Raw genomic sequence first — 10,922 nt, forward strand, 5'->3', positions numbered from 1 at the left:
TTCTCTTGCTTAACGGTGGGCTGAAATGAGCCCACAGTAAACTGAGTTGCTTTAAGTATTTCATGGCAACATTTTCCTGAAGCTTATGAAGACAAAGAGGAGAGGGATAGAAAGGTTAATATATTTTACTTCAGGTGAAATGTTGCTATAAAGAAAATAACTTTGCTGAAAATCAAGGCTTTTTGAATTAATAGATGTCTTAATGTTTTCCAGAGGAAGGTTCCTGAAATAATTTTTGGTGAAAAATATTTAAAAACCAAAACAAAAGGCAGTTTCTAGATACATTATAATAGAGACTTACTGAAACTGCCTCACATTCTCTTATGGAAATACCAATATTTAGTGAATACTATGAATCCTTAGAAATAGCACAGTTCCATTACTGAGGATGGAACTTTCTAACTACCCAAGGAAAATTCATTTTTTTTTATTCTTTGTACTCTATGTGCTTACAGAAATGTGCGATGTTGTACAGCAACTACCTGTTATGCATTCCTGTTCTGAGTAAAAATGCCACTTCCTCAGGAACCTCAAGGTTCTGTTTTAATCAAAGAATCACAGAATATGCCAAGATGGAGGAGACCCAACTGCTGGCCCTGAACAGGACCATCCCTCAGAGTCACACCACGTGCGCAAGAGCGTTGTCCAAAAGCTTCTTGAACTCTGTCAGGTTTAGTGCTGTGACCACTTCCCTGGGGAACCTGTTCCAGTGTCCAACCACCCTCTGAGTGAAGAACTTTTTTCTAATATTCAATCTAAATCTCCCCTGATAGAACCTCAGGTCATTCCCTTGGATCCTGTCACTGATCACCACAGAAAAGAGATCAGTGCCTGCCTCTCCTCTTCCCTTCACAAGGAAGTTGTAGACTGCAATGAGGTCTCCCCTCAGTCTCCTCCAGGCTGAACAAACCAAGTGACCTCAGCTGTTCCTCATATGGCTTCCCCTCAAGGCCCTTCACCATCTTCACTGCCCTCCTTTGGACGCTCTAACAGCTTAATATCTTTCTTGTATTGTGACCAAAACTGCCCACAATATTCAAGGTGAGGCTGCCCCATTGCAGAGCAGAGCAGGACAATCCCCTCCCTTGACTGGCTGACAATGCTTTGCCTTATGCTCCCCAGGACACGGTTGGCCCTCCTGGCTGCCAGGGCACTGCTGACTCATATTCAATTTGCCATCAACCAGCATCCCCAGGTCCCTTTTCACAGCACTGCTTTCCAACATCTCATTACCCAGTCTGTATGAACATCCAGGGTTGCCCCATCCCAGGTGCAGAATCCAGAAAGAAGTGAACAGGCTTCACCTGGCAACACAGTTCTTCAACCACAACACACTTTCTGCAAAAGGTATCAGGCACTCCTGGCAGCCTGTGACCTGGAGAGCTGTGTCTGCCATCAAGAGATCTGTCAGGCTGGAGGCCTCTCACATGGCTGGTTCAGTGACTCCTGCAGCTCTAAGAGATTGAGCATATAGACACCACAACTGTGGAAGCTTAAGCTAGTATGTTAAGAAGACTTGGACTGAAAGGATCTCTTTCCTCTTCCTTACCAGCTACTGACTCTGTTTGCTGCCTCTATTGACTACTCCCGGATGGCCGGAGAGGAGTTTGTCCTGCCTGCATGAACTGTCTTGAAAACTGCTGTGCCACACTCTCACTATATGCCACACCCCTATTTGCCCACTCCTGTCTGCCCTATTCTGCGTTGCTTATGCTCTCTGCAACAATTTAAATTTCTCTTGGTCACTCCCAGCACTTCCCCCTCCTCTCCTGATTGGCTACTGAGGGCTTCCAGGTTGTGGGTCTGCTCTTTGGGTGCTCCTGGACTCAGGAACACCCCTGTACAGATAGCTCTCACCCCCTGCATCTCCCCTCACTCCTCCTCATTCCCCTCACACTTATGGCCTTCTGTCAAGAGAATGATGATGCTTTGGTATGGCAATGCATGTAGAACTGCAAGCTTTTATTAATTATCTCTTTATTCTTTGCCTACTCTTTGCCTAAGTTGCTGATCTTAAGTGTCTGAAAACCCTTGACTTTGTTGCCTATCTCTTTCTCCATATCAGCATCGAGTGGCTTTGGCACTTTCCAACTGTTTGAGATTCAACAAGGTGAAGTGTACGTGGGTCACAACAACTCTGTGCAGTGCTACAGGTATGGGGAAGAGTGGATGAAAAGTTGCCCAGTGGAAAATGACCAGAGGGTGCTGGTCGACAGCAGCTGAAAATGACCCAGCAGTGTGCCCAAGTGGCCAAGAAGGCCAATGGTATCCTGGCCCGTATCAAAAATAGTATGTCCAGAAGGACCACGGAAATGATCCTACCGCTGTATTCAGGACTGGTGGAGCCATACCTCGAGTCCTGTGTCCAGTTCTGGGCCCCTCATTTCAAGAAGGACATTGAGGTGATGGAATAATGTCCAGAGAAGGGCAATGAAGCCAGTGAAGGTTTTAGAGTACTAGTCCTTCAAGGAGCAGCCGCAGGAACTGAAGTTGTTTAACCTGGATAAAAAGAACCTTGGGGGGGGCAATATCACTCTCTACAGCTACCTGACACTTGTAATGAGGTGGTGGTTGGCCTCTTCTTCCAAGTAACAGGAGACAGGACAAGAGAAAATGGCCTCAAGTTGTGCCAGGAGAAGTTTAGACTGGATATTAGGAAAAATTTCTCCCTGGACAGGATTGTCAAGCACTGGTTGACAAGAAGTGACTTCCTTCTTTTTCTTGCTTTCTTTCTATCTACTGTCATGCTTTAAACCCTGCCATCAAATAAATGCCCCACAATCACTCTCCTACCTCCCTCCTCGGGGGGGGGGCAGAGTCGGAAATAGAAGATAAACCTCTTGGCTTGACATAAGAATAGTTTAATAATTGAAATAAAATAAAATGCAATAATAATAATAATAAAAATAATAATATATTATCTTTTCTAGTGTCTACTTAAATTGATTTGAAAACAGGAAATGTACCTGAAGATTGGAAAATGTTATCTCACTCATTAGTATGAAAAGCAGAAGATTAATGTAATTTTACATGAACATTTCAGTACACTATACAGACCTTGAGATTAGCTCAGTTGATTAAAACTTAGTGCTAATAATGCCAAGGTCATGGTTTCAATCCCCTGTATGGGCCATTCACCTAGGAGTTGTACTCTATCATCCTTGTGTGTCCCTTCCAACTCAGAATATTCTGTGATTCTACATAAAACCAGCAGTGACAATTTGTTCAACCTATTGATAATTATACATAGTTATATACTTTAGAGCTCAGGACTCCCATGAAGTCTACTAAGATTTTTTTTACTTACCCTATGAGAAAGGAGATGAAAGACCTCTGCTAAGGCAGTGACATAGTCTTCTAGGAGAGCCTGATATCTTTTCTTGCTATGAAGACATAGATCAATACAAAACTTCTATAACCTTCCCATATATGGCAGTCGGTGAATGTTTTTTTCATTAAATGAATAAAGAGAAGTTTTTAGCTACTGTAAGTATGAAAGAAGAAAACCTTCTGAAAGCAAGATGGAGCAGGAAAGAAACTAGGGAAATGTCACCCAACAGCAGAACCAGTATCACTACAACACTTTACAAACTGAATATGTATCCACATGTGAAATTATTCTGGTCCCTTATGAAATGGAAGCAGTTTTTTGAGCAGTTTTTACAACAAGAGTTAAATAGAATAAAACAAATTACAGAATTGGATTAGAAGATATACAACGAGTATGTCAAGGACAGCTTTTATAAAATAAACAGACTCTACAGCCTCCAAAAAAGTAGTTGTGGTTGGTTGACCTTGACTGGATGCCAGGTGCCCACCCAACTGCTCTATCACTCCCCTTCCCAGCCGGACAGGGGAGAGAGTACGATGGACAACAACTCGTGGGTTGGGATAAGGCAATTTATTTAAAGCAAAAGCAAAGCAAACTCTTGCCCATGCAAAAGCAAAGCAAAAAATAATACAGTTTATTCTCTACTTCTCATCAGCAGCGACAGTTGGCCTGTGTGAAGCAGGGCTTCAGCACACGTGACAGTTCCTCAGCAGGCAGACATTGGAGACAATGAATGCCTGCCTTCCTACTCCTTGCCTCAGCTTTGATACCTGAGCTGATGTCATATGATATGGAATATCCCTTTGGTCAGTTTGGGTCAGCTTTGGCCTGCTTGGGTCCCTTCCTAGGATCTTGCCCTTGATTGAGGAAGGAATGTTACAGTGCTGATGCTGTGCTGAGCAGTAGCCAAAACACTGGTGTGTTATCAACACCCTTCTAGCTACCAATGCAAAGCACAACAGGGGCTATTAATGGGGAAAGGAACACCATCTCAGCCAGACCCAATATGCCAGTACAAATAAATATGATGGCAGTCTGAAAAATCATTAATTGCAATGACTGCAGCTAGAATATTCCTAAAAGATTTTTTAAATTATTACTTTAACATTTAGATGTAGGAACAGATTTTCAATTTTCTGAATTTTCTGTTCAGTCCCCTTTTTTTCTTAGTGTTTCTTTCACTCACTAAGTTGAAGGGTGATGCATTTCTGAGAGGTTATATTGGCAGGCAATATTTCTTATACTACACACTACCACTTGAAAAAGTACAGTTAATCCAAAAGAATTTGAAGATGGGGTCCGATCCTTGTTGCTGAGAGACAGAGGAGCTCTTTGGTACATTGATTATTGTATATTGTCTCCCTCAATACAAACTAGAGGAGATATAATTGCAAGACTGATAAGAATTGTAAGGTGGTTTAGAAAATTGCTGGTAATAATTTGTTGGAATAGATAAGAGGAATATTACATCAAAATGCAGAGACAATTCCAGATTTTCAAGACACTGGAAAAATTTTTAGGTAGAATATTTTCTTAGCAGTTATTTTCATCCCATGGAGGGAAAAGCAGGAAAGCTGGAATGTCAGTTGTACTCTATGTTGTTAGTGTCAACTTTGTTTGGCTGAAAACAAGGTATTATGGAGTTGTAATGATAGATTATCTTCTAGAGCAGAAGGACTCCATGTAAGCACGATTTCTGATGTCTCCTTAATGAAGAGACCAGTCATTGCTGAAGGTAGGCTAGAGCAATTTGAAGTTGAAAGCACTTTTAAAATTTCCAGGCCATTAATTTTCACTGTTAAATAAATACACATAGTAGACACAGTATGGTATCATAGAGTATACTATGCTGACTGGATCAAGAACTGGTTAACTGACTTAAAAATAAGGCATCAGTGGTTAGTCTTTACTAGACAGGAGAATGAGGTTCCCCAGGGAACAGGACACTGTCCAGTGACACATAATAAGGAACGAATTATGTAATCACCAGTAATAAAATATGCGAGAGGCACAAAATTTATCACAATGGTAAATAATAATAAGAATGTAGGTGCCATAAAGTAATCTGAATAGCTTGATAAACCAGTTGTATTCAAATGAACTATTTCTAATGCAGCCAGATAGAAAGATATTAATTTAATATTGGAGTTTGTAGAATAAGATTTTTTTCCTGAAAAGAAGAGATTCAAAAGATCTGAGTCCTAGTAGCAAGATAACCAGCTTCTTGGAGGAGGAACAGAAAATTTAATTAGAGCCTATAGTTGATTTTGCCATTGTGGGGAGTGCTATCAGGATATTCCCTATAATTCTGGTCTTTAGATATTTTTAAAAAAGGATAAAAGTTGTGGAAAGTTAATGAAAAAAAGATTAGCAAAAATCATGAAACCATTAGAGAAAGTACCTTAAAGTGAAATATAGAACATATCAAAAAGAAGATTGTGAGGTGATTTGATTACAATGTGTAAGTACCTTCACAGAAAAAAATACATTAAGTACTACAGAGCTCTTTTATCTAGTGCAAGACATTGTAACAAGAACCAGTAGTTGGAAATTGTAACTAGATACTCACATTGGAAATAAGTTGTTCCTGTTCATCAATTATGGAAGAAAAACTATCAGTGCTACTGACAGGTTTTTCATCTCCTGATAGCTGGAAACCAAGACTGGGAGGTTTTCTAAAAGTCTTTTACATCCTCATATGGTATAAAAGAAGCAGCAGAAAGTTTTTCTGCTTACTTTAAACCACAGTGTAATTTAAGTATAAGAAACACTCAAGGATTCAAACAAAATGGTCCTTTGTAGAAATTCCACGTGATTAGCAGTCTTATAAAATTGCATCTTATATTCAAATTGATAAAACCTATTTGTTGTTATGACAATGTAGAGTGGAGGTGCCATATTACAAACTTTCTTCCCTGATGATCAGTTTGTTGTATGCAGCTTCTGCAATGTCCTCAGGAAGTTATAGCACTCTTGAGAGAAATGCTACAGTCACTCAAAGAAAATAAAAGCACTTTCTTCCTCTTCTTAATCTGGTGGCTGGATTTTAAGCAATGCCTTTCCCTTCCTTCTACTCATGCTCACCTCAAACTGTCCATCATACCCCTCCTGTCTGATCACTGATTTCCTGTTGCTTCTGATCTTAAAATTCCTTTGTCTCTGCCTTTTTCTGCTGGCAGCATTGATTAGTATTTTCAGTCTCAAATGTTTCCTGGATTACTATTTCTTTTACTTGAAAAAAATTAAACTATTAACACCTTGTGGTCTGTGCAGATATTGAAGATCTAAATTTATTTCTATTTTATTTAGGAAGGAAGTGGAAAAAAAAAATCTTTAAAATTATTAAAATAGAATTAATTTCTTCAGTGTCAATCATGAATTTTGAAAATTTCTGAATTTTAATTTCTGAACACTATATCTGGTTCTATTTGCTTCTTGTGTTGCTGACCACCTGCTTATATATCATTTATGCTAAAGGAGCATGAAAGTACTGTTAGACTGAAGGCAAAAAGTAAAATAATAATCTAATCAGAAGTATCCCCAAAGGCAACATTGCCAGATATATAGCTGTGTAAGACATCTCAGGAGATTTGATAATTCATCAATAAAAAATGTTTTGTCCTGGAAATTGTTTCATCAAGGCTACTTTTTAAGGGGCATTTCTACTTTTGAAACTGGTGACTCTGGACTCCTTTCACACTTTCGTCTCCTCCAAGAAAGATTTAAAAATCTTGGGTTCATCCAAACTTAAGAAACCCCTTTTTCTTCCTGTCATAAGGATCCTATCAATGGGAGCCTGTGCAATTCCGCTTTATGATTTCAGTCAAGACTGAGAAGAGGGAAAGTGATCTGTTTGAAAAACAGCCTCTGGGGTTCTGTGGGGGTAGGGTAAGGTAAGCCATGTAGGATGAATCAGAAACAGCTGACAGGAACATGCTTTGAACCACTGAATGAAAAAAATTATAATGCCTCAATTTGATGAAGATGGTTTAAAGCCATTTTGATAAGATATTTTCAAACAGACATCCCAGGCTAGATTTGATGACATCTGTTATCCTGGGATCTATAACCCAGGACTCAAATTGGGGTTGGGCATGCTATAAACCCCTTTCTGGAAGGTGATAGAATGATAACTAATATCTGTATGAGGGATAAGATCTTGATGAAGAACTGTAATTCAGTCAGTCTGGGATATGTAATATTGTCTCTATTCCTCTTCATAACAAGTTCTGTAGTCAACTTTGTTAGAAATGTTCTAGAATTTATTTCTTTTTGTGAAGATTCTCATTCACACTTCTTACTGTGTTCAGGATCAGGACATGGAACACTTTCTTTTCATAGCAGCAGTCTACATGACTGAAGGTTATTATCTTATCCTTGATTAGTCTTTTCCAAATAAGTAATTCTATCCTTTCAATCTTCTTAATATCTTTTTCAAATCTCAGGGCTCACATTAATTTATCTAGTTGATCAAAACTCTTCTTGAGGTATGATGCCCAAGTGTGTTCCTTGAATTATGGTGCAGAACAGGACAAAGATAGCTTCCTGTGTTTTCAAGATGACACTTGTATTTATTTCAATAGAACTGACATTTGTCTTTTTTTGCTACCTATAATTACTTACGTTTATAAGTCTCATGGTAATTTTTTTCCCATAGAAGTAAAAAAAAAAAAAAAAAAAATTAAAAAAAAAAGAAAGACATCTTGTTAGATGTCATTTGGTAGAGAAAGGTCTTTAGTCCTATTCCAGTGCTATAGCCAGCTATTCATTTTGTTTTGTAATATACTTGATTCCATTTTATTTTCAGAATATGTTTGCCACATTGACATGTGCATTTACCGTATGTTTCTCCCTGGCAGACCTGACTCCTGCAGACATGCTGCTTGGCAGACACTGTCCTGCCCTCTACTGTGACATTGTGCATTACTATGGGTCATTAATAAGGAGCTCATAATAAATCACTCAGATATTTCCCCAAATATCAGATTACAGAGAATAAGTACTAAAAAGATTTCATCTAGCAAAAAAAGGACAAAAAAATAGTTTGAATCTGGAGACTGCATAAACCGTTTATGCAGAAAAAATTTAGCAGCCTATATGCCATTCCTATAGGCCTAATGCTGCAGGCTGATGTTCTTTTTGCTGTGGTCTGGATTGTGACCTCTACTTTTTTGTAAGTTGCATTAAGATCATTTATGCGGGGAAATAAAAGAAATGGAAACCTGGGCTATTGGGAAAAATATGTTTAACATTTTTTAAGTGTCTTCTAATATAATTGTATGATTTTCTGTTAAAGCTTTAATTCAGAGCATTTCTCTGACATTCTAGCCTTACAGTGGGAAACAAAACAGCCGAAAACCCTGAGTGTTTACTAGACAGTTGAAATACCTCATATATTTAAATGTCACTTATTAAATTATTGTGGATGATTTTTTCCTATTGCAGATGTTTCAGTAAATAGGTGCAGAGAAGAAAGAAAGAAGCTATGAAGAAACCTCATAAGTTTATTTGCTTTGCTCTATCCACTGGAACTGTGTGTGAAGGAGTTTTTTTCTTTGTTTCTTTACGGTAATTAATTATTTGAATATATATTTGGGTAAAAATTCACCAGTTTTGCCAGAAGATTGAGTAAGAAAAGTTCAGATATTTCTAAGATAGAATTCTGAGGAACATCACAGTCCAAATCAGTGCTACATTAGAAAAGATTTTAGCACAATGAGTAAGCTGCTATTCTGAGTTGTAAGAGAGGCTGTCAGTTGTCCAAAATTAAACATCAAGGAGCAGTTTAGATGTCCCAGGTTATCCATCATATGTCTACAGGAGTCCAGGAAGCAGTTGGGGGGAAGCCAAACAATGAATGAAACCAAAATGGATGTGTGGGAGTCGAACATGAGCAAAAAATCTTGTGAAGTCCTGACCTAGTTCAACTTTAGCCTGGCAGGGTACCATTTTTTTGCTACCCTTTGGACACAGCTAGTCTTCTTTCTATTTGTGGAATTGTGAAGATCTCTAACAAGAAAGATTTCCATTTCAGAATAGTCAGTGAAGAGATATACCTGCAGAATAAATATCTCCAAACTTAACAGGGGAGGAACTTGAAACTCTTTTTTCCATAGCCCAAATAGTTGTCCTGATGATGGCTGACCTCCAGCATCCTGCATTTGCTCTCTATTTTACTAACTATAATTTTAATTGCAAAAGGGTTTGATTTAAACCCAATGTCAAACAGGAACAATTTTTGAATACTCAGAAATTGGTTTGCAATGAAAAAAACTACCAATCTACTCAAAAGCAAAAAGGCTTTTGCTACATGGCAAGTACAAACATCAAAAAATGAATATTTAGAGGTACATACAATGAGCATTTTAAAAAAATATCAAGTATGTTAAATCAGCAACCGGTTCATTTTATGGGCATTTGCAGTATCAAAGCTATCATTAGGTAATACTGTGATAATGTATGAGGAAGAAATCACATTGAAGCATAATTATTGACACCTATGGTAATGATATGATAGCATCTTGGAAACCTTACTACACTCGAAATTTCTGCAAAAATGCAGTCCGTGTTCTGAAGAGCTCATAATCTTCATAGATCAGAGCAACAGCGGAAAAATAGCTGTGCAGATGAGCTCTGTCTGTCTGTTGTTGAAAAAAAAATCAACACGTATTGTTCATTGTCTAATTCTGCATTTACAGAATCACACTGAACTGACAGTTTCTGAAATGATATCTTGAACACAGGTTCAACATTGGTATGTTTCTCTTCTACTGTTCTTTCCCTTCTTTGTGGAAAGCGTATCCCTGTGTTTATATGCTTCCTCTGGGTGACTAGTATCACATTTCATGTTGCCTCAATACCTTCTAGTAGTATCCAGCATGATGAAACCTACTTCAGCAGTGACCTTATTTCAATCTTGCTGTATATATGTTATCTTGCATTATTTTTATGTCTGACTTCTTATTACTGCTTACTACCAGATTTCTAACATCACATCCCTTTATTTTATCTCTGCTTCAGCTGTGTTTAATATTCCTTTCCATGCAATATCAGACTGATTATGACTGAATTCCATTAATATGCTCTTTGTTCTTTTAGATATTGAAGATTAGAAGAAGAGACATCACAGAGATTTCATTTATTCCAGTAAAAGCCTTTCAGCAAATTCACATTTTGCCATTGCTCATTAGCCTCTGTTTATATTTCTTCAACCAGCATGCAGTTCAAGTGAAAGTACCTAAGTATTCTTATCTGAGTAAATAATGTTATGTATTTTGCAACAATTGCTCACTACCAGACATTTCTGCCTAGAGAGTATTCTTCATACAGAAGATAATTGTAGTCAAATAATTTTGAGTGAAACTAGGAATGCTATTTCCTGACAAAGCTTATGTATTTTGTCCACACAAGGTATAATAGTATCAAAATATGATCATACTAGGTGGATGTGCTAATTTTAAATATTGCTCTGTAACTCTATCCAGCTACAAAATATATTAGCTATAGCTATAAAACGTAATAGAATTACATCCTTATTGACACAGCTGTATCAGCATTACTACTACTGCAAAAGTAAACATTTTCAGCTTGC

At 37.9% G+C, this 10,922-nt stretch overlaps 1 long non-coding RNA gene across 1 annotated transcript; it reads left to right on the forward strand.

Annotated features, from left to right (window-relative positions):
* The first annotated feature begins 4,091 nt into the window (after window positions 1-4,091).
* Window positions 4,092-10,479, forward strand: LOC113953555. Its single transcript, XR_003529917.1, has 3 exons — window positions 4,092-4,248; window positions 5,004-5,066; window positions 10,430-10,479. It is a non-coding gene; the product is annotated as an uncharacterized LOC113953555 (long non-coding RNA).
* Window positions 10,480-10,922: the final 443 nt, after the last annotated feature.

This window comes from Corapipo altera, unplaced genomic scaffold, assembly GCF_003945725.1.
Source record: "Corapipo altera isolate COAL_440 unplaced genomic scaffold, ASM394572v1 1, whole genome shotgun sequence".
In the NCBI taxonomy this organism is placed as follows: domain Eukaryota; kingdom Metazoa; phylum Chordata; class Aves; order Passeriformes; family Pipridae; genus Corapipo; species Corapipo altera.